The sequence below is a fragment of the Engystomops pustulosus genome, chromosome 4, assembly GCF_040894005.1.
Source record: "Engystomops pustulosus chromosome 4, aEngPut4.maternal, whole genome shotgun sequence".
NCBI lineage: Eukaryota > Metazoa > Chordata > Amphibia > Anura > Leptodactylidae > Engystomops > Engystomops pustulosus.
The window spans coordinates 167,750,277-167,770,932 of NC_092414.1; positions in this window are offsets into that span (position 1 = coordinate 167,750,277).

Consider the following 20,656-nt stretch of genomic DNA (forward strand, 5'->3'; position numbering starts at 1 on the left):
GGCCAGGAATTTGTGTAATTTCCCCCTTTATGCTACCGACACACCAGAGGGGCACAGAGTTGAGCATGCTATAGCAGGGCCTGCCATAGAAATGATCCATTCAAATATACTAAGGGACCAGAGCCAGAATGTGTTAGCTCTTGGTAAATTCCCCCATTATATTTAAAGCGCCATCCAACATGTCTGCAAGTCAAAGATTTTCTTTCCTCTTTCCTTGAGAAAATTATGTTTTTATTTTCATGCAAATGGACTTTGGTTCACCAGGTAGCCCAGTCTGCTGGTGCACCGCTTTTCTTCTTCCTACACTATCCTTCTGCAAAATATGTTTGCCCTTGTTTAACTGAGCTTAGAAAGAAGAAAACAGGTGCACCAACAGGGACAGAAATGTCCACCAAGAAGCTAATTTCCAGAGATAAAATCTGTATTTTCTCTGAAAGGTTGACTTAGCAGGTTGTAAAATGCCCGATACACCACAGATGGATCTATTCACTTCTGGCTCCGACCATAGTCTTTACCAGCTGACCAGAGGGGGATGTTGCATTCCCAACAATAAACTATTATTAAATGATTCTATGGGTACATTCCTAATCATTTTGGAACCAGAAAACCCCTCTGCTTTCGGTAGGTCTTCCACGGGAATAGACTTTCTAATTTCTGGGATCTGAACCTACACAAGGGTTAGAACTGGAAGCATAATGGTGCCAGAATACTGCAGCTTTACCCTTGTACTTCTAGCGCTAAACCGAACCCCACCTGAGGGAAGATCCTCACCATTAAAAACAACCATGTTCTGTAGAAGGTTGTAAGAGGACCTGTCACCATATTTTTCAAGTATAGCTAGTGATATGTGCCTATAGAGCACTATTATTTTAGCTAAAAATTCTTTCCCTCACATCCCCATAAAATCAACTTTGTTCACTTACCTGGCATACAGCTGTGAGTCAGCCCAGGCCTTATGCCTCTTCTGACCATTAAGCACTTCATGTCATGTGACCAGGGTGATCACATGAAATCACACAAGCCTCCATGGACTTCTACTCCTCCCCATGTCTCCATGGAGGCGTGCTGTGATTTCATGTGATCAGATACTTGAAAGCGATAGATTTTGAACATGTTTAGTCACATGACATGAAGTGCTGAATGATGTAACAGAACTCTCTCAAGGTTCCAGCAAGGCACTGTGTAAAACATTTGTCACAGTATTTACTACAGAACTCTATATGTCTGTAGTTGATTATTGTCAGAAGGTCCCTAAGTACTGGTATCAGATAGAGTAGGGAGGAAGGGCAGGGCAGTAAAGACTGCATATGCATATGTCCATTCAGAGTTGGCTCCAGGTTTTAGTAGGCCCCTGGGTGACTGGGCGGATTCATATCCTATGGATTCATTAGATACAGACCCCTCACTCCCATGGATTCCTTATGTGCGCCCCTTCCTACAGCTCTGGGCCCCTTAACCTACCAGCCAAGCCCAGTGCTGGCAAAGGCCCTGACTCCATTAATATAATTGGACATCAGGTGAGTTGCATATAAATTTGGAACTAATTTTTTTTTTAACGATTTCAGCTATGGAAAGGAACCATGTAGGCATAAGGAAATGCTTTTTTATTTTGGGTGGGTTTATTTGAATAGCAGGTTCTATTTTTATAGCATTTCGGTCACAAGACAAGCGTCTGGTAGTTCCTTTAGTCCAAATGCACAATATATAACAGTTTATCTCAGCTACACAAAGTATTGCAAGGATCTCAGGAGACAATTACAGATCATGTTGTAGCCCCTTGAAGAAAACTGGAACAACGGGTGGAATTTATCAACACATTTTACCCCAAATGAGGAGCAGTAGCATACAGAGTCTTATTTCTCTAAAAAACTAATAAAAACTTGTATTCGCCTTTCCCATACACTGTATTTCCAGTTTTCAGCAACTAGTTGCAAATTAAAGCAGATTTTGTGGTTCCAATAACCACCTAAACAATAAATATATATCAGCAGGATGATGATTTTGTGCATTTGGAAAGCAGATGGTTCCTTTTTTTTAATATGGGTAAAAAGTGTAGTTGTTTATCACTGTGAGCCTAAGGGAAAGCATCTTGAGGCTGGCGCACGGTTTATTTGGCAGCCAGCTGGCAGATTCTCTGCTTCCTTGTAGCTTCCAATAATCAAGGACGGGGTTGGAAGGATTATATGTACCTGCTGACCTTGGTTACTGTATGTTGAGGTACAGAATGTCTCTCCTCCCTCTAGACTGACTTGATATTTTAGCCTTTGCTAATCACTGTAACTATGACGACCAGATTGGCTGCAACACTAAGAATAGCTATTAATAAGGAAATAAATTAGTTTGGTCTGTCCTTCACTAGGGGATGGATTTTCAGACAAAAATATTTTGTACAAACAAACAAAAAAAAAAAAAAAATTCAAAGACAGATGACATTTTTTTTTCATTATTATTACAGATCATTGTTTTATTGCATCTAGAAAAACTTTGAATGTACACAGTGTACAAGGTTTTCTTTTGTTTCATACATAAGTAACAAAAAATAAAGTCAGAGGAAAATCGATAAGCAAAATCAACAAAGAGAAGAAACATAAGGACTGTAGCTAAGGAACTATATATTTTATAGGGGCTGCAGTACCCAGCATTGACCACTACACTGACTATGGAGCCAGTGAGCTTATTCGTTGGGGGAGTGTCTGATGCCCACTATTCCGATATTGATGATCGTTCTATAGTTTAAGGCACATCCACATGTATTTTCCAGATACTGCAGTTTTTGGAAAAAGTTTTCATTTCAATTTTTGCCAAATAAAACCAACAAATACAGACCGTATAGCAAAGCAAAGATTAAGAAATGAATCGTCCAGAAACAAATTCACCATACAGCAGACATCTATAAGGAAACCACATGAGAGGAAAAGTGTCCACTAATCTTGCATATTTTATGTACCTTCCAGACCCTTGGGGAAGTTTTACGTTGCGTTGCATCACCAGATCGCCTCTGCGTTTTCATACGATCGTTAAGCAGCACCCGGTGTCAATTACTTTTCCCATGGGGCCACATGAGATATTGGAATGGTTTTACCCCACTTAGTTCTACCCAACTCGGATCTTACACACAGCCTACAGCTCCCATGATGTTAACGTGTGACCACACCATAAGTATTACACTCCATGCAGAGCTGTTCTTCATGTTACAGAACCTTAGAAACCACATTATAAGATAATGTTGAGGACTGATCCAGGAGATTGCTGTGGCTTCCAGGATATCACAGGCCACAGAAAATGGATCGGTGTTCTGTTATTTGCAGTCATTTACGTGAGAGGGTCATTCACTTGGGGATGGCGGCAAAAAAGACTGCCCAAGCCCCAAACACGGGCAGGAATAGAACCAGCTCACATACGGTTATGAAAACCACAGCCTAGTGTATGAGCCTGTAGAAATTAATCTGTCCTTGTGCGATCCCCTGAATAGCAAATGCACAGAAATATGTTGGTGTGCATGAGTCTGTGCAGTAGACTTATACATGGGAACTAGAAGAGAGGAGCGAAGAACATAAAGAGGAAATGTGTAAACCCTAAAACAAACCAGAAGGGAGGGAGAGAAGGGGTAGGGTCCAGGCACATAAAGTAGATACATAGGAAGCAAAGAACACCTTTTGCACCAATGACTCAAAAATCGACTTCCCTTTTCAGGTACTCGTCTTTAAGCATATACCTGTCCACATGCCAACGGACTCCAGTGTGAGCACTCCCGTGTCGTTTTCCCTATGATCTCCTGATTAATGAGCTGATTAGGAGCACCTATTAATGAGCCAATTATTCTTCAAGGGTTTTTCTGGGTTAAAAATAATGATGCCCTTTCCTTTAAGGTAGGTAATTAATATTAAACTAGGTGACATTAGATTAATTGCCCTCCATTGTAAGGATACATTTGGAGGTTTCACAACACATCCTTAGAACAGAGGGCATCAGTATATTCCAGCAGTGTGAGTGGGATATGTCGTCCAATTTGGCTTCCAAGCGGGAGTGGGCGTGAACATCGGCAGTGACCAGTGATTGGCTGCTGCCAATGTTCAGGGTATCTCCCGAGTGACGTAGCTGTCTGTATATCCACAGTTACATCACTGGGGAAACACCCAGAGCGTATACTGTGTGGAGGCCAGGGATTTATGGCCCCTGCTGACCATAAAACTGCACTCTCAGCAGGAATGAAATGCGTAGCCTGCTGTTTAGGCCAGTATTAGGCCACATTCACAAGGCCGTGTGCTCGCCTAGACTGGATCCCGGGTGCGGCGGCCAGGTGGATGAGGGAGGGGAGATCTCTGTTCTCCTCACCCCTCCCCTCTCCATTGAAAGCCAAGTGGCTGTGAATCGGGCAAAATATAGCACATGTCCTACAATTTAAGGTGCAGCCGCCTGACTCCATCACCGCAACCAGTTGCCATAAATTTAAATTTTAGCCATGATCTGGTCCCACAAATTGTGGTCACTTTTACGGCCATGTGAATGGGGCCTTAGTCTAGAGACACGTTTAGTCTGTACGCAGGCAGATTTCCTCGCATACATACTAAACATGTTCAATATTCATGATGAGTGCCCAGCCTAAGATTGGTGGGGGTCCAACACTTGGTGCTCCTCTAGGCCCAGATAGCAATTTCATATCCATCAGTCACATGGCCAGGTTGCAGATCAGTCCTATTAAAGTGAATGAGACTGCTATAAATGTGGCTGTGCATCTCTTGGTAAGCAGCAAAAAGACAACAGCAGGTATTTGAACACTTCCCTCTGGGTGGATTCCCACGTGGCGTTTTTAAATGCGTCCAAAATGCAAGTTATAAGGGGTTTGGCCGAAACTCATATGGGTTCCTATGAAAAGTATGGGTTTTAATGGGAAACGCATTTGCAGTTTGGACAAACCCCCTCCCACTTGTGTCTTGGATGCGTTTAAAAATCTGCCCTCAAACAGCCGATCAGTGGAGGCATTATTCTTCCATTGAGATTCTATGGGTGACCTTACTGATAGTAGTTAGCAGTAGTTTAAGCTTGGAGAATCCCCTTAAGCAATGCGCCCTTAATAGCAAATGGTGTGTAAAGATGGTGCGCGTATATTCTAAACAATTCTATAGAAGGAATATTAGAGCAAATTCTGGCCTCTTAAATCCTGTTATCATAAGGACTGTAAGGAAACAAACTGGTTAAAATCAGCTCCATACTGCTCTGTATTTACAGATGCCAAAAAATAAAAAAAAACATTGCGGCTACCTGGTGAAGCAAGAAGCTCTCTCTGATTTCAATTCAGGTCACTTACTTTTAATACACCCTACAATCGTTTTGTCTTTCCTGCTCCACTAACTTATCCTCTTTCGCAGTTAGAGTAAATCAGGAGGTGATAAGAGAGGCGCACGTCTACTGGAGACGGCCTTTTGGACACCAGTTGCTTGGTTCTTTGAAATTAATGGATTGATTTGTCAGTGGTGACCCAGTTAAGCTCTTAATAGCACCTTCACCACTGATTACAGGGAAGGTGAGATTGGCCTAAATTGCACTGAATGCTCCTTTTGCCAGCCATGAAATAGGGCACTGAATGCTTTGCTTTGATGCTGTTAACTTAAAATGAGAGAGCGAGATCCGTGTTTTGGAAAGTTACTAGGCACGGCCACAAGAGTCGTTCTACTAATTTCACAAAATGCGTAGAAAGGATCCTGACATAAAAACACCACTTACATAAACTCAATTACTGACAGAGTTTCTTAACCCCCACATGACCAGACACAAATGATGGAGAAAATGAACAAGTTTTTATGTTTAGAAACTTAACTAAACTTTTGATGACAATTTTTATTTCATAAATCAGTAGTGCAGATGATAATAGTTAATTTTATGATCCTTTTATTGGTTGAAGAAAAAATATTTCTGTGTTTTTTCACATTGGCGTTGGTGATAAGCTTCCGTTGCGTTTTGACTCTGTCTTGGCTCAGTTTCTTTCTTCCATTTTGTCTCCGTGTCCGTAAAAAAAACAGAAGTTTTAACATTGCTTTGAAAACATCACTACTGGTTTTTCACCCTCATGGGTAAAAAAAAAAAAATCAGTTCATCAGTTTTTTCGTGGCCACATAGACTTCTATTGCCTTCCGTGATCGGCATCTGTGAAAAAATTGGACATGTTTCATAATTTTTTTTTCCATGGTCAATGGATCAGTGCAGGAGCGTAACTAGGAGAGGCAGGGCACTGTTATTGGACACTGTGGTGGTCTCTTCTACTGGTGCAGCCTCATGGGGTCCAGGTCTGGTATGGCACAAGTCTTGCAAAGTAGCTGCAATTTTCCATAAAAAGTTGCAAAGTGAAAAGCAGATAAAAAAAGAAAAGGTTTTGAGAAATCCTCCCAATATTTGTTCATTTTTTTCCTTTGTAGGGAAAGGGGAAAAATTTGTAATTATTCGTACTGTAGGTGTAGGGTACTTGAACCATAGGGGGTTTTATCTCATACAATATACTACAATACTGGTGTACTGCAGGACATTGGCGTTTCACTGCATCTAAATTAGACCCTGCCTCTGGCTCATATCTACATAATTAAAATAAAACCTTCTTCAATCCCTTGAAGAGGTCATACCAACTTTGATTGTTATCCCCTAAATACAGGACAGGACCAGCGGAAGGGGTCCAACTGCTTGCACACTGACCGATCATAGTAACAGACCCCCGCACTTCACAAGAATGGAGGACAAATTCTCACCAATTGAATGAAGTGGCATGTTGAGTATGCATCCGCTGTTTAATAAATCAAAAAAGGGGGACAACTGCCCTTTGTATCTATGACCTCTATATTTATAGCAAATATCATGACATAGTATATGCTAACCCCACACCAAAAGTCTTTAAAAATATGTTAATATATTATATCAATATATTAGGTATAATATACCTTTTACATGTCTTTATGCATGTTCCACTGATGTCTCTATCCATGGGATTAGAGCCACCATTCTTCTAAAAAAGACTTTTATTGATGTCATGTAAGGTGGAGAGCTGCAGTATACAATCAAGCTACCCCACCCGCCTAACTGATGCTGACACTGCTAACTCAGCTGAAGAGAATTCCTGAGGGAGTGGTTAATGATATATCAGAGCCGAGTCACATACAGCCACTGTCTCATTCACTCCTCCCTCAGGAATTCTCTTCATCTGGCTAAGCAACGTCAGTGAGGCGGGTGGGGTAGCTTGAATGTATATTGTAGCTCTCTGCCTCCATGAATTGAAGAGAGGACATAAATAAAAATCTTTTTTAGAGGAATGAAAGGCTCTAATCCCATGAAAAGAGACATCAGTGAAACATGTATTAAAGAAATCACCACTAGGGATGAAGCATCGTGATGTGACATTAAACAACTTTTACAACAGGAACAGACTCTCAAACATGAACAGCAAAGTTTCTGTGTTTTTGCATCTCATCAGTTTGGGGAACTAGTTTGACTAGGTGAGAGGCCATCGATGTAGACAAATTGCATATTTCCTACACATTGTCACTGCTTCTTTACCATTAAAATCCTCAGCTTTCAATACACACTCATTTCTGAAATAATATGGCTTCCACACTATAACGCCATACCGTATGGATCACTGCAAGAGGTATGAGAAGTAGCATTGATAAACTTTAAAAGTCAACTTTTAGGGGCTAAAAAGTAAAGCAGCAAGTATCCCTTATTTTATTTTAAGAATCATAAAATATATGCCTAATGCTCATTTCTGCCATATGTCAAGCACTACAATTTATAACACACTGTGATCCACACAGCAGTTTGTGAATAAAGATTCGGTGCCTTTCAGGTATAAAATCGCAGGTTATTCGGTGCTACGGCTTTAGTCTGGCTTCCAATTACAGTCTTCTCAGCAATGTGCAAGCATCGAAATCAAGTCTTATACTATATGGAGGACTTAATCCCAAGCTGATTTACTAGTCCATCTCCTTGAAGTACCCGTACTCCATGCTTGCATCTTTTCAATATCAGACCTGTATTTCTTGTAAGAGCCTTTTCTGAACCTAAAAATCAGCACTTCTCAAATTTAGAGACATTAATTGTCTTCATCAGATAAGAATGCAAAGCTTAATCTCTGCTCCCACTTCCCAATTTCTTGAAGGCATCCTGTTAGATTGTCTGCCCATTACAGGTCCCTGCTAGCAGGAGCAGCACAGGACAGAAACTGATCAGAATTGCATGATGGTTGTTATTCAGGATGATAATGGCACTTAGCAATCATGGGCAACTTGATTGTCAAGTATACAATTACCCAATTACAATTGGTGCAGTGGTAAGTGAACCACACCATACAATATCTCGGCTACATTGTCTGCCCTTTATATATTGTTTTATTATCTGGTCTGTCCAGCCAAAAATCCCACATTGTTAGTTCTTGCTGCAAGTCATTTTTTTAACTAATTATCACTTTGGAGAAACCAGATCCAATAATTTTCTTAAAGTAGTATAAAAAATTAGTCATAATAAAGAGTTAGAAGGGAGCTGACCAGTTAAAGGGGTATTCCCACAAAGACAAGATTCTTAAATATACTCAGGATAACACATTAACACATTTTCTAATTTTTTATTAACAAAAATACAGATTTCACAGATATAATTCCAACCTGTCTCTATCAGTCCTGATGTATACAATTTCGATTGCCCAGGGATCTGACCGTAAATCTTCTGATCAGGCATCGCAGATTCTTCTCATGAATAGCTTCTTCTCTCTGTACACTGCAGTGCTCTCTGCCTCCAGCCCCTCCCCCTGCATTACAAGAGCAGCTCAGACACAGGCACTTCCTGCCAGCAAGCAGCCTGCACAGACTTACTCTAAAGGCAAGATAAGGTCTTTATTCGGGGGTAGGCCCTCTGTGTGTGTGTTATAGCTCAGATGTTGCAGAGCTAACAGTGTGGGGCACATTTACTAAGGGTCCGCGGACCACATTCCCGACTATTTCCCCGACTTTTATGCAACACAAATCGGGGGGTGTGGCTGTCGAACAACCCGGCTGATTAGGACTAAACGCCGGATTTAAAATTCAAATTGTGTCACAAGACATGCACTCACATGCATCGGGAAGAAGATGATGAACTCATGGTGCACCTCAGCGGGGAAGTAGACAGTTGGGGCCCAGAATATCGGGTCTTGGGCATACTGTGGTCATGTTGCTTAGTATACGGACCGGAGGATGGGCCTACAGTCTGGCAGGTTTTTCAGCAGGTGGTGTGTGCAAGGAACTCACGGTTCTTTATTTGAACTCGAACAGCAGGCAATGGTCTAACATCAACAGCAGCAGGTTCAGCAGGCTAGAAAGCTGGTAGGAGATAGCTAGTCCTCAGGAAGAGTTTCTCACAGCCTGGTAGTAACTTCAGGCTGGGGTGGGCTTCTGCTCTATGGCTTAGTCTCCTGAGTCAGGCAGCCGGCCTGAGACACCTCTGCTTCCTAGTAGTGTGTCTGGATGGCAGCTCTACAGGAGCTGTGCGCTGGACTTGCTTCTAAAATGCCCCCAGACGTCTCCAGAACCCTCAGACCATGTGCTCCTGTCCACCAGGGGTTTTTATACTCCTGTAGTGATGTGGCAGCACTCTCCAATCAGCTTCCAGCTTGCTTTACAATTAAAACACAGCATATCATTGGTAACAGACCATTGATATGTTAACTGTTGTCTTCCCAGGCAGTGGTTTCATTACTAAGTTTCCACTGTTGGAGACTTCCTAACAAGGTGTTCAGCCTCCCTAGACAGCTCCTAACATGAAGAGGGCGCTATTTGCAACAACTACCTTATGCATTGGCATCCCTGCATATGCATCTCATGGATTTCATCATCTCCCTTTTCTGATCTGTCTCATGTGTCAGATATTAGTAGAATGTTTAGAAGCTAAATAAAAGTGTAGCTAAACCCTTTACCCTGATACTCTAAGCACGTTGTCAGCACACATCATCTCCCAGGCATCATAAAGTTTTTGCTTAGAGAGTCCCCTCCCACACCCTGGAATTTTACAGTTCAGAGGGTTGGCAGGGAGAAGAGGATGACAAATAGCGCTTATAGGGTAGTATTGCCTTTTAAGATGGAAGTGGGTAAAGAGTAGGTATAAAACTGCTTACCTATTACGGTTGTGCAAATTCCAGCAAACTCTAAATTGGGTCTTACATAAATGGCAAGTGCTGCCTTCTTCTTCTAATCTTGGGATGCAGTAGCCTAACCGCTCCAGATTATGAGGCACATTTACTAAGGTGCTTGCACCAGTTATCGGACTTTGCACGTCCTTTCTAGTGCAAACTGCTTGCAGAGTCTGTGCCACATTTGTGTCACATGGTCCTTATGTGTTGAGGCTGCACTAATTTCATAAAACACAAATTACTGCACTGAATGGGGCGTTCTGGTGCTCAGTCAGAACAAGTGCCAGATTTAACATGCAAAGTCCGACATAATTGTGCTGTCTCATGTTAAAGGTGCACCAAAAAAGTGCCCTCTATCGGAGCAGTGCAGAGGGCACCAGATTAATGAAGAACGGGCACCAGAAATCTTGAATCTGGGCCCCCCCAGAACGGGCACCAGAAATCTTGAATCTGGCCCCCCCCCCCCCTCCACTGCACACTACACAGACAAACTGAAAATGAGAATTTCACAGTGCAGAGAATTTTAAGAACATTAATTATTGAGTAAACCTCTGGTAGGGGAACCAATGGGTAGGGAGAAACGGGAGGTAAAATCAGGAGATAAGAGGTAAAACTAAATCTGGAAAGGAGGGTTTAGATGATGGATGCATGGGGGAGGAGAATTGATAAGTGGAGGGAAAGTGGGGGTGAAAAAGGGCACTCTGGAAAACTGTCCAACTGATTGGATGACACATTCCCATTTTAATATGTTTAATAATCCAACATAGATTAACAATTTAATAATTTATAAAGTCATAAATATACAAAAAAAATCTATAAATAGTCTACCCTAGTACTTCAGATTACTATTTTCCAGTAAATAATGGTGCTTAAAGGGGTTGGTCACTTTTCAATAAATCATTTCCATTAGACAAGTCTCTACATGTATATGAAGCTGCACGTTTGCCTGCTTTGAGAGCTTCAGCATTTCCCTACATATATAACTTCCTGTTTCTAACTCCTTCAGTCTCCTGCTGCAGACCCTCCTATTCATTAGTGCTTAGATATGTACACAAAGCACAAGAGTTTGCAGACAACTCTAAAGTAAGAATCAGGTCTGCTGAAACACTTGATGAACATTCAGGAATTATTATTAAGGCAGTAAAAGCACATGTGCAATGTATGTAAAAGAGTGGCAAACCCCTTTATGGCTGGAAACAATTGAGAGGGGGAAAGATGCACAACATGACTGTAGATAAGTGGCCAGGGAGAGTGCAGTGTATATTACCACAGGGCAAAATTATGTGTTACTAGAGGGCATAATTATTTGTATGCTTTCTACTGAGCAACGTGTCCCTGTAGTTCAACTACACTCCCCATAGGTTTGAATATTTGTGGTGTGATCTGGTTTGCCAGCTAGAAAGCTCCTCCAGTCTGCAGATGTCATCAAGCAGGGGACCGAGGAGGAAGCTGTACTGAACGCAGGTAGGACAGTATTTTCTTATTTTGTTTTACTGTGGTACATAACTAGGGGGCTGTGTGCTGCCTAACTGGCTATTCTAGCTATTTAGGAGGGTTCTGTGCTACATAATTAGGGGGGTCCTGTACTACATATTTAGAAGGTCCACTGTTATTATTTTAGGGGGCTCCTGTGCCATATAACTAGAGGGGTCCTTTGCTATATCACTAGGAGTGGTCCTGTGCTACATAACTACAGAAGTTCTTTGCTACATGACTAGGGCGGTTCGGTTTTATCTAACCACAGGGTCCTGTATGATATTACTAGGGGGGCTTCTTTTGCTATATTACTAAGGGGGGTCTTGTCCTATATAATGAGGAAGCGAGTTATGCTAGATTAATTGGTGGCTTAGGGTGATGAAGCAACAGAAACAACATTTAGGTAACATTACTGTTACCTGAATTAATAAAATAATGGATTGTGTTTAAAGATAAAGGGTATTTTGAGTTGTTATGTTTATATGTTTTAACATTTTATTTTTTTACTGATTTATTTTGTCCCAGAGGGGACTAGAATATTCTGATCCCACCTTCAATACACTGCAATACTATACTATAGTGCAGGGATAAAAAAAATACTATCACTCAGGAACCAAATGTGGCTCTTTTGATGGCTGCAGACCCCTGGTATAGTGTATTGTGGAAGTCAGCCTCAGACATGGTTTACTTGGACAGGCATGGGGGAAGGGGCATAACCCTCCATTGACACACCCTCCACTTGTTGTATGTGGGGCACTTATGTAGGCAGAATGCCAGTCAGAACACGTGCCATTGCGGTATTGGTATATCCTACTCCAGTCACATAAATCTGAGACCAAGCACCAATATGACTTTATGTTGTACACTCACGGGCCACTTTATTAGGTACACCTGTCCAACTGCTCGTTAACACTTAATTTCTAATCAGCCAATTACATGGCGGCAACTCAGTGCATTTAGGCATGTAGACATGGTCAAGACAATCTCCTGCAGTTTAAACCGAGCATCAGTATGGGAGAGAAAGGTGATTTGAGGCCTTTGAACGTGGCATGGTTGTTGGTGCCAGAAGGGCTGGTCTGAGTATTTCAGAAACTGCTGATCTACTGGGATTTTCATGCACAACCATCTCTAGGGTTTACAGAGAATGGTCCGAAAAAAAAAAAAACATCCAGTGAGCGGCAGTTTTGTGGGCGGAAATGCCTTGTTGATGCCAGAGGTCAGAGGAGAATGGGCAGACTGGTTCAAGCTGATAGAAAGGCAACAGTGACTCAAATCGCCACCCGTTACAACCAAGGTAGGCAGAAGAGCATCTCTGAATGCACAGTACGTCGAACTTTGAGGCAGGTGGGCTACAGCAGCAGAAGACCACACCGGGTGCCACTCCTTTCAGCTAAGAACAGGAAACTGAGGCTACAATTTGCACAAGCTCATCGAAATTGGACAGTAGAAGATTGGAAAAACGTTGCCTGGTCTGATGAGTCTCGATTTCTGCTGCGACATTCGGATGGTAGGGTCAGAATTTGGCGTCAACAACATGAAAGCATGGATCCATCCTGCCTTGTATCAACGGTTCAGGCTGGTGGTGGTGGTGTCATGGTGTGGGGAATATTTTCTTGGCCCTCTTTGCGCCCTTTGATACCAATTGAGCATATTTTATATGAGATATATTGAGATATTTTTACATAATACTTTTGATTAATGTGTTACGAAGGCAAGCGCTATATTTAATCCGTGGTTCCATCTATGTTGTTCACCTGCACTATGGCATATCATCAATTAATGAGATCTGAAACATTTGAGTTTATGCAAGTTTTATAGACATAACCCTGACCCTGGTTGCACACTTGTTTTGAATTTTTAGCAGATTTTTTTCTGTAGAGTATTCTACTACTTAATATTCTGCACACATATATTTCTTATGTCAGCACAGTTGGCTTTTACCTGCAAAGTACAATTGTGCAGCTTGTGGATCTTTTCTGTGTAATACATCCAGGGGCGGACTGGGAATTTAAAGTGACCCTGGAAAAAACTGTAAAAGTGGCCCCATTCGGTGGGCGGGGGTCAAAACAAGTAGGCGTGGCCTTGTGATGTGGGTGGAGTTACTAAACTCTATGCAAACTGTTAATAGATGGTCTAAATCAACATGTACACCGCAGAGAAAGAGACTCATACTGCCTCCTTGTAAAGGAATAACACTTCTATTTTAAGAGCACACAACTTAATACTGCCATATATGTACACTAAAAACATACTACAATACCTTCTCCAATAAACATGAATGTAACTAGTATAATACTACTGCCCCTAAGTAAAATATATTGTAATACTGCCCTCTACTATATGTACTATAATACTGCGTCCTATGTACAGGAATATAACTACTATAATACTGCCCCCTATGTACAAGAATATAACTACTATAATACTGCCCCCTATGTACAAGAATATAACTACTATAATACTGCCCCCTATGTACAGGAATATAACTACTATAATACTGCCCCCTATGTACAAGAATATAACTACTATAATACTGCCCCCTATGTACAAGAATATAACTACTATAATACTGCCCCCTATGTACAAGAATATAACTACTATAATACTGCCCCCTATGTACAGGAATATAACTACTATAATACTGCCCCCTATGTACAAGAATATAACTACTATAATACTGCCCCCTATGTACAAGAATATAACTACTATAATACTGCCCCCTATGTACAGGAATATAACTACTATAATACTGCCTCCTATGTACAGGAATATAACTACTATAATACTGCCTCCTATGTACAAGAATATAACTACTATAATACTGCCCCCTATGTACAAGAATATAACTACTATAATACTGCCCCCTATGTACAGGAATATAACTACTTTAATACTGCCCCCTATGTACAGGAATATAACTACTATAATACTGCCTCCTATGTACAGGAATATAACTACTATAATACTGCCTCCTATGTACAAGAATATAACTACTATAATACTGCCCCCTATGTACAAGAATATAACTACTATAATACTGCCCCCTATGTACAGGAATATAACTACTTTAATACTGCCCCCTATGTACAGGAATATAACTACTATAATACTGCCCCCTATGTGCAGGAATATAACTACTATAATACTACCCCCTATGTACAGGAATATAACTACTATAATACTGCCCCCTATGTACAAGAATATAACTACTATAATACTGCCCCCTATGTACAGGAATATAACTACTTTAATACTGCCCCCTATGTACAGGAATATAACTACTATAATACTGCCTCCTATGTACAGGAATATAACTACTATAATACTGCCTCCTATGTACAAGAATATAACTACTATAATACTGCCCCCTATGTACAAGAATATAACTACTATAATACTGCCCCCTATGTACAAGAATATAACTACTATAATACTGCCTCCTATGTACAAGAATATAACTACTATAATACTGCCCCCTATGTACAAGAATATAACTACTATAATACTGCCTCCTATGTACAGGAATATAACTACTATAATACTGCCTCCTATGTACAAGAATATAACTACTATAATACTGCCCCCTATGTACAAGAATATAACTACTATAATACTGCCCCCTATGTACAGGAATATAACTACTTTAATACTGCCCCCTATGTACAGGAATATAACTACTATAATACTGCCCCCTATGTGCAGGAATATAACTACTATAATACTGCCCCCTATGTACAGGAATATAACTACTATAATACTGCCCCCTATGTACAAGAATATAACAACTATAATACTGCCCCCTATGTACAAAAATATAACAACTATAATACTGCCCCCTATGTACAGGAATATAACTACTATAATACTGCCCCCTATGTACAAGAATATAGCTACTATTACTAGTAGCCATTACCCCCCCCCAGTATATAGCCAGCCAACCCCCCCCCCCCACAGTATACATCCAGCCCACTGTAGTATATATACAGCCCCCCACTATACAGCCAGCCAGCCCTCCTAGTATATTCAGTCTGCCCGTGCCCCAGTATGCGGCCAGACTGCCCCAGTATACAGCCCATAGCCCCAGTATACAGCCAGACAGCCCCAGTATACAGCCAGACAACCCCAGTATACAGCCAGACAACCCCAGTATACAGCCCCTGCCCCAGTATACAGCCCATAGCCCCAGCATTACAGCCCCTGAGCCCCAGCATTACAGCCCCTGAGCCCCAGCATTACAGCCCCTGAGCCCCAGCATTACAGCCCCTGAGCCCCAGCATTACAGCCCATCGCCCCAGTATTACAGCCCGTAGCCCCAGTATACAGCGCCAGCCTCTGATATACAGCCCGTAGCCCCAGTACACAGCGCCAGCCTCTGATATACAACCCATAGCCCCAGTATTACAGCCCATAGCCCCAGTATTACAGCCCATAGCCCCAGTATTACAGCCCATAGCCCCAGTATTACAGCCCATAGCCCCAGTATTACAGCCCATAGCCCCAGTATTACAGCCCATCGCCCCAGTATTACAGCCCATCGCCCCAGTATTACAGCCCATCGCCCCAGTATTACAGCCCATAGCCCCAGTATTACAGCCCATAGCCCTGTATACAGCCAAAAGCCCCTGGTGTACAGCCCATAGCCCCAGTATTGCATCCCATAGCCCCAGTACACAGCGCCAGCCTCTCATATACAGCCCATAGCCCTGTATACAGCCCATAGCCCCTGGTGTACAGCCCATAGCCCCAGTATTACAGCCCATAGCCCCAGTATTACAGCCCATAGCCCCAGTATTACAGCCCATAGCCCCAGTATTACAGCCCATAGCCCCAGTATTACAGCCCATAGCCCCAGTATTACCGCCCATAGCCCCAGTATTACAGCCCATAGCCCCAGTATTACAGCCCATAGCCCCAGTATTACAGCCCATAGCCCCAGTATTGCAGCCCATAGCCCCAGTATTGCAGCCCATAGCCCCAGTCAGGGGCGGACTGGCCATAAGACCCACCGGGAGAAATCCCGGTGGGCCGATTGGTTTGGGGCCGGTCCGGGGCCGGTCCTGTACTGGTGGGGCCGGTATAAAAACAATAACACATGAAACTCACCTCTCTGACGGCCCGACGCTGCTCCCCTGCTTGATACCAGTCCGGCCGCGGTGACAACAACGTACGCGCCGGCGTCGCATAGACCATGACGTCGGCAAGCGGCTGACGTCATGGTCTGTGCGACGCCGGCCCGTACGGAGCTGTCACCGCGGCCGGACTGCGTTCAAGCAGGGGAGCAGCGTCGGGCCGTCAGAGAGGTGAGTTTCATGTGTTATTGTTTTTATGTACTGGCTGTATACCAGGGGCAGGCTGTATACCAGGGGCAGGCTGTATACCAGGGGCAGGCTGTATACCAGGGGCTGATGCTGTATGCCTGGGGCTATCTGCTGTACGCCTGGGGCTGGCGCTGTATACCTGGGGCTGGTGCTGTATAGCGGGAGCAGGCTGTACACCAGGGGCTATGGGCTGTATACAGGGCTATGGGCTGTTATACTGGGGCTATGGGCTGTACACCAGGGGCTATGGGCTGTATACAGGGCTATGGGCTGCAATACTGGGGCTATGGGCTGCAATACTGGGGCTATGGGCTGCAATACTGGGGCTATGGGCTGTAATACTGGGGCTATGGGCTGTAATACTGGGGCTATGGGCTGTAATACTGGGGCTATGGGCGGTAATACTGGGGCTATGGGCTGTAATACTGGGGCTATGGGCTGTAATACTGGGGCTATGGGCTGTAATACTGGGGCTATGGGCTGTAATACTGGGGCTATGGGCTGTAATACTGGGGCTATGGGCTGTACACCAGGGGCTATGGGCTGTATACAGGGCTATGGGCTGTATATGAGAGGCTGGCGCTGTGTACTGGGGCTATGGGATGCAATACTGGGGCTATGGGCTGTACACCAGGGGCTTTTGGCTGTATACAGGGCTATGGGCTGTAATACTGGGGCTATGGGCTGTAATACTGGGGCGATGGGCTGTAATACTGGGGCGATGGGCTGTAATACTGGGGCTATGGGCTGTAATACTGGGGCTATGGGCTGTAATACTGGGGCTATGGGCTGTAATACTGGGGCTATGGGCTGTAATACTGGGGCTATGGGCTGTAATACTGGGGCTATGGGCTGTAATACTGGGGCTATGGGTTGTATATCAGAGGCTGGCGCTGTGTACTGGGGCTACGGGCTGTATATCAGAGGCTGGCGCTGTATACTGGGGCTACGGGCTGTAATACTGGGGCGATGGGCTGTAATGCTGGGGCTCAGGGGCTGTAATGCTGGGGCTCAGGGGCTGTAATGCTGGGGCTCAGGGGCTGTAATGCTGGGGCTCAGGGGCTGTAATGCTGGGGCTATGGGCTGTATACTGGGGCAGGGGCTGTATACTGGGGTTGTCTGGCTGTATACTGGGGTTGTCTGGCTGTATACTGGGGCTGTCTGGCTGTATACTGGGGCTATGGGCTGTATACTGGGGCAGTCTGGCCGCATACTGGGGCACGGGCAGACTGAATATACTAGGAGGGCTGGCTGGCTGTATAGTGGGGGGCTGTATATATACTACAGTGGGCTGGATGTATACTGTGGGGGGGGGGGGTTGGCTGGCTATATACTGGGGGGGGGGTAATGGCTACTAGTAATAGTAGCTATATTCTTGTACATAGGGGGCAGTATTATAGTAGTTATATTCCTGTACATAGGGGGCAGTATTATAGTTGTTATATTTTTGTACATAGGGGGCAGTATTATAGTTGTTATATTCTTGTACATAGGGGGCAGTATTATAGTAGTTATATTCCTGTACATAGGGGGCAGTATTATAGTAGTTATATTCCTGCACATAGGGGGCAGTATTATAGTAGTTATATTCCTGTACATAGGGGGCAGTATTAAAGTAGTTATATTCCTGTACATAGGGGGCAGTATTATAGTAGTTATATTCTTGTACATAGGGGGCAGTATTATAGTAGTTATATTCTTGTACATAGGAGGCAGTATTATAGTAGTTATATTCCTGTACATAGGAGGCAGTATTATAGTAGTTATATTCTTGTACATAGGGGGCAGTATTATAGTAGTTATATTCTTGTACATAGGAGGCAGTATTATAGTAGTTATATTCTTGTACATAGGGGGCAGTATTATAGTAGTTATATTCTTGTACATAGGGGGCAGTATTATAGTAGTTATATTCTTGTACATAGGAGGCAGTATTATAGTAGTTATATTCCTGTACATAGGAGGCAGTATTATAGTAGTTATATTCCTGTACATAGGGGGCAGTATTAAAGTAGTTATATTCCTGTACATAGGGGGCAGTATTATAGTAGTTATATTCTTGTACATAGGGGGCAGTATTATAGTAGTTATATTCCTGTACATAGGGGGTAGTATTATAGTAGTTATATTCCTGCACATAGGGGGCAGTATTATAGTAGTTATATTCCTGTACATAGGGGGCAGTATTAAAGTAGTTATATTCCTGTACATAGGGGGCAGTATTATAGTAGTTATATTCTTGTACATAGGGGGCAGTATTATAGTAGTTATATTCTTGTACATAGGAGGCAGTATTATAGTAGTTATATTCCTGTACATAGGAGGCAGTATTATAGTAGTTATATTCCTGTACATAGGGGGCAGTATTAAAGTAGTTATATTCCTGTACATAGGGGGCAGTATTATAGTAGTTATATTCTTGTACATAGGGGGCAGTATTATAGTAGTTATATTCTTGTACATAGGAGGCAGTATTATAGTAGTTATATTCCTGTACATAGGAGGCAGTATTATAGTAGTTATATTCCTGTACATAGGGGGCAGTATTATAGTAGTTATATTCTTGTACATAGGGGGCAGTATTATAGTAGTTATATTCTTGTACATAGGGGGCAGTATTATAGTAGTTATATTCCTGTACATAGGGGGCAGTATTATAGTAGTTATATTCTTGTACATAGGGGGCAGTATTATAGTAGTTATATTCTTGTACATAGGGGGCAGTATTATAGTAGTTATATTCTTGTACATAGGGGGCAGTATTATAGTAGTTATATTCCTGTACATAGGGGGCAGTATTATAGTAGTTATATTCTTGTACATAGGGGGCAGTATTATAGTAGTTATATTCTTGTACATAGGGGGCAGTATTATAGTAGTTATATTCCTGTACATAGGACGCAGTATTATAGTACATATAGTAGAGGGCAGTATTACAATATATTTTACTTAGGGGCAGTAGTATTATACTAGTTACATTCATGTTTATTGGAGAAGGTATTGTAGTATGTTTTTAGTGTACATATATGGCAGTATTAAGTTGTGTGCTCTTAAAATAGAAGTGTTATTCCTTTACAAGGAGGCAGTATGAGTCTCTTTCTCTGCGGTGTACATGTTGATTTAGACCATCTATTAACAGTTTGCATAGAGTTTAGTAACTCCACCCACATCACAAGGCCACGCCTACTTGTTTTGACCCCCGCCCACCGAATGGGGCCACTTTTACAGTTTTTTCCAGGGCCACTTTAAATTCCCAGTCCGCCCCTGGCCCCAGTATTGCAGCCCATAGCCCTGTATACAGCCCATAGCCCCTGGTGTACAGCCCATAGCCCCAGTATAACAGCCCATAGCCCTGTATACAGCCCATAGCCCCTGGTGTACAGCCTGCTCCCGCTATACAGCACCAGCCCCAGGTATACAGCGCCAGCCCCAGGCGTACAGCAGATAGCCCCAGGCATACAGCATCAGCCCCTGGTATACAGCCTGCCCCTGGTATACAGCCTGCCCCTGGTATACAGCCTGCCCCTGGTATACAGCCAATTACATAAAAACAATAACACATGAAACTCACCTCTCTGACGGCCCGACGCTGCTCCCCTGCTTGAATGCAGTCCGGCCGCGGTGACAGCTCCGTACGGGCCGGCGTCGCACAGACCATGACGTCAGCCGCTTGCCGACGTCATGGTCTATGCGACGCCGGCGCGTACGTTGTTGTCACCGC